This window comes from Saccopteryx leptura, chromosome 2 (assembly GCF_036850995.1).
Source record: "Saccopteryx leptura isolate mSacLep1 chromosome 2, mSacLep1_pri_phased_curated, whole genome shotgun sequence".
Lineage (NCBI taxonomy): Eukaryota > Metazoa > Chordata > Mammalia > Chiroptera > Emballonuridae > Saccopteryx > Saccopteryx leptura.
This window is the reverse complement of record NC_089504.1, coordinates 279,033,632-279,038,511: the sequence shown is the minus strand read 5'-3', so window position 1 is coordinate 279,038,511 and position 4,880 is coordinate 279,033,632.

Sequence of the window (4,880 nt, the reverse complement as noted above, 5' to 3'; positions counted from 1 at the left end):
GCCCTTATTTCCCCAAACTGTGGGGTCCTCGACCAGGATCTCAGTGCGACAGCCCTATTTGCCACCCTTAACCCACACTCCGGGACCCAAGAGACTTTAAGATGAATCTGGCTAAAAATCTAAATCCATTTGGGGGGGTCTCCTGGGCCAACAGTTCCTTTTGGGGGGGTCAGGGTGACATCCTAGGATACTGCTTGGCTAGCCTATGCCTAATGGGGCTATCGCCAGTATGGGGGACCTCCTTAGTGGTAGTTGCCCCCTGAAGATAAGGGTTTGTAAGCGTCAAGAGATGTGTTTATGGGCCATCAGGAACAGCTCCTATCTCACTGGATGGGTTTACAACTTAAGAAGTATTTCTATTTTAGCAGAATGAGAATCAAAGAACTTTTATTATGGCCGAACTTCAGTTTCAATTCTGGAGAAATTCTTCTCAACCAACCTGTCCACACCAGACGTCTAGGCCGACCCAGGTTTTCCCTCCCAGCCGCAGCTCTGGGTCCATCCAGCACAAAGGCGTGGCATGGCTGTTCCCGAGCCTCAGGAGGGCTCCTCGCACCGAGACCCAGGCCTCCTCCCACTCTCCACGTTCATCAGTATGTGACTCTTGACCCGTGGCTTCTAGGTGGCTTTGGCCAAACTATGGATGCAGATTACTTTGGTTTCTGTGGGGCTGGGCCCGTGATTAGCCACACTTAGAAAAGTTGCAGTGTTTCCGTGGATCTGGAGTCACAATTAGCTGCAGTGTGTTGGCACACAACAGAGCACTGGGGTTTGGCCCCTCTCTCCTGCCATGAATTCTGGTTTCCTGCCACCAGCGAGGGGCGGTGTGCGGTGGGGGAGGAGGCTGTGAGTGCCTGTATCCTCATGGTAATGTCTCTCAGGATCCCTGCTCCGGTTCTACTGAAGCAGGAAGAAAAAGCCTCACACTAAAGCCTTCTTCCCTGCTGTCCCCAGCGCGGTATTTTTCCACCTACTCCTCCAGCTTCTTATCGATTTAAATAGAGAGAAGGCAGGTGGGGGGAGAGAGGAGCGCGACCAAGAGAACAGAGGCAGACTGAAGCAGGGAAGGGAAGAGGAAGAGGGACAAGCCGCAAGGTGGGCGGGAGAGAGGCGAGGAGGACAGAATGAGAGCTGAAAGGAAGATAAGCAGAGGACGTGGGAGCAAGAGAATCAAAAGGGAGGGAGACAAGGAGAGGGAGGCGAAGGCAGAGACCCTCCCAGGCCCTGCTCCCCCTCCGCCAGCTGAAGGGATTTGCCTGCTTGGGATCCATCAGAGCCCAGCACAGCCTGTCTCCTGGAGGACAGAGCCGTTGTTCACCAGATCCCTGCTCCTGGCCAGGAGCCCCAGGCTTCACGGGATGTGCGTGGGCAGAGCTCTGCCCACCCTGTGCCCTGATGGGAGGCCCTCCCTGCTCCCCACATCCCCACCAGTCTACACACTACACCATCAGATCCCGTTCTGTAGATGAAGCGCTTTGCGTGTGGGGCTTTCCTCTGTTCCAAGGGCAGAGGTGACCTCTGAAAGGAGCCCTTAGCCCACCTCTGGCAGGTGGTCCTGCACCATGCAGTGTCTAACCACCCCCAGTGCAGGCTCTTAGGGGGTGATCTCCACACCCGCATCTTGGTTCTGCTGTCCCCATTCTGCTCTGTCCTGGGGCTTGGCTTAGGAAGAGACTCACACAGTGGTGTTTACAGGCGCAGTTGGATGTGTCTGTGTTGCCATGACAACAGTGAGGGCTGCCCCTGTTCTCTCACCCACCCCATACTCTGCTCCTTTCACAGGCTAAAATCCTCAGTCTGTCTCTCAGTTCTCCTCCACCCCGTACACACGTTATTCCCAGTTTCCGTGGGACCGAAGTCCTTCCTCTCCCGTCTCTCTCCCACTGCAGGAGCGGAGCTGCACATGTTTCTCTTCAGTCCTAAGAATGTAGGTGCCAGAGAGCAGGTCCCAGACCCTGAGGGTGGGAACTGGGAGAGGAAAGTGAAGGACACTGGGCGAGGTTTGAGGGCATGGTAGGGCTCAGGTCTCCAGCTTCCCCTGAGAAATTGCCTTATCTTTCTTAGAGCACTCCTCAGCACACCTATGCCAGCCCCCCAGGCATCCCAGACCCCTCAGCCTCCTCTGCCCCAAATACCTGTTGCCCTCTTTCTCCCTGTTCTTGTCAAACTTCAACGCCCCCATACTCTCTCACTGTTTGACTCCACCAGACCGCAAACCTCAATCCCGCTCAGCATCTCAATGCACTCTGGAGTACTGACCTATACTTACGGGCCCCCCATCTTTGTTCTCGGCTGGATTTATGTGTTCAGCCTCCTCAGCAGCCTGAAGCAGTATTTTTTTTTCTGTCCAGCACCACTTGCCATCCCCCTGCCTCTATGCAAGAACTCTTTCCTATGGCAAACCCGTTTTGTGTAGACCAGAAAGGTTGACCAGTTGCCTCTCCTTCAGTCTGCCCCCACCTGCCCAGGAATGGGCCACCTGGCCAGGCCAGACAGCGCCTTCTCTGAGACCTGCTCTTAGGACATGGGACTCTTTTACTGGACCATGAATTGTAGAACAGTTTAGCCTTGGGCTTTCCAAGGGCCACATTTCCTACCGCATGAAAAGGATGCAGTAAATGGCAGAAACCGGTGTCAGGTGATTATATTTCCCCACTGTGCTGAAAACGTCTGAAAGCAAGGAACATGTCACCTCTACTAGCTTGGAGCTCCCCAGGGTCAGGAGCTGGGTTTCCCATAAAATTGGGAGCTCTTCATGATAGGAGAGGTTTCATTTTTTTCTTCTTCTTCTTCTTTTCCAAGTGAGAGAAGGGAATATAGAGAGACAGAATCCCTCATGCGCCCCAACCAGGATCTACCCGGCAACCCCTGTCTAGGGCCGATGCTTTGCCCATCTGGGGCTTTGCTCACAACTGAGCTAATTTTAGTGCCTGAGGCAGAGGCTTCATGGAGCTATCTTCAGAGCCCAGGGCCAATGAGCTCGAATCAATCAAGCTATAGCTGTGAGAGGGGAAGAGAGAGGGAAGGGGGGAGGGATGGAGAAGCAGATGATCACTTTGTAGGAGGGTTTCTTAAATAGATTAGGTGCTAAAGTCTTGGTAGTTTAGTTGGCAAATATCAGGCATTTAAGGTTCTTCACCAAGATTTAATTCTTTATTTGGATAACTATATAAAAATTGGACCTAACTATAAGCTCTGTCTTATTCATCATGTGCTGTCCTAAGTCTAAAGAGAAAAGCAAGGCACTCTGGCAGGGGCAGTTTGGTTGCTCAGAGCATCATCCTAATTACCCAAGGTTGTGGGTTTGATTCCTGACCAGGGCACATACACAAGTCAACCAATGCATAAATAAGTGGAGCAATAGGTTGATGTTTCTCTCCTTTCTTCTCTCTCTCTAAAACCGCATACATAATTAAATAAATAAAGAGATAGGCAAGGTGATCTTTGCTCTGGGGTATTTATAGTCTGGCATAAAAGCTTGTTTGTGTGATGGCAGAAGTATATAGTGTCCAGTGGGGGTGTGGGAAGGAATGGCAGTACCATCCGAGGACAGGTCTGGAAAGCTTCAGAGAAAAGGTCCCCATGCCAAGTCCCCAAAATGGCACAGGAGCTTGTCATCTAGGCAGGGGGAAAATGGACTTCCAAACTGAGGAGTGGCCTCAGCAGAGGCATAAAGTGGGAACTAGCCTTCGGGCTTGGAAACTGTGGCTGTGGACCAGGTGTGGGAGGGAGGGTGGGGCTGGAGCCCGCTTAGTGCTCAGGGGCATCTCCCCTTTCCCCCCTCTCCTGAACCCTCCCTGGCAGCAGGCCTTCGTGGAATCATCTTTAGCTGCTTGGACACTATGGTCTTTAGAGCAGGGTGCACACACTATGCCTACAAAGACCTCCTCCCTTAGCCCTGGCCCTGGGTTTCCGTTAGTCAGAACTGTCAATTGCAGGTACTAGTAAGTCCTTTACGCATTCACCAGCTCAATTTAACAGCAAGTCCAGTATCTCTTGATGTCCTTCCCTTCTTCCCCAACTCTTTCCCCTTAGAATTGTTAGAAATCCCAGGCCTTGTGAAGGGGGAGGCGCCAGGGAGTAGATAATAGGAAAGCCTGGCCAGTCTGTGCATCTGTCACTACCCCATGAAATGACGCTCAGACAGTGGTCTCTGCTGGCCAGCGGGGCCTCTACAGGCCAGTGGGGCCTCTCTGTTGCTGCCTGAATGCCCTTGCAGATCAGGTTCTTGAATGGATCCCATAGGGATGCTCCACTCTTGGGCCTCTGACATACTGTAAAGAGTGTATACCTATGGGCCCAGCACTGTCTCCAGTGATCACCTGCTAAGTAGCTGGATCAGGGAGAATTGCTAGTGTTAAACAAAATTCAACCAAGTAAAAGTAAAGATCTGATTGGCTGTATTAAGCCGTTCATGAATCGAGCAGCATCCCCTCCACCAAGCAGAAGGGTGCTGCTCTGAGGGGTTGTACAAAACAGAAGGTCCTTATGGAAAGGAGGGTGGGGCAAGGGAATTGTTAACAAAAGGGAAGAAAAGATTATTTGGGGGCTAGGAAGGTTGTTCCCCCCCCCCCTTTTTTTTGCATGCAAATTGCCTCTTCTTTCTGGAGCAGGGTGGGGTGGGATGGAGAGTATCCATGTGACAGATGACCTCATTGGTGTTAACTAGGAAATTCCAGACTGGTTGATTAAGATTATGTTTCTAGGAGAGGTTGAAATTGCAATTAGATGATCAGGTGACCAATCTAGGTTTGGTATCATGGTCTTTTAGCCTAAGTGTTGACATTTGGGGCCTGTGGTTTTGCCTTTAGCAATCACCAGAGCCACACTCTGTGCCAAAACCAGCCACTCTGCCACCAAGATAATCTAGGCTCCAGCTT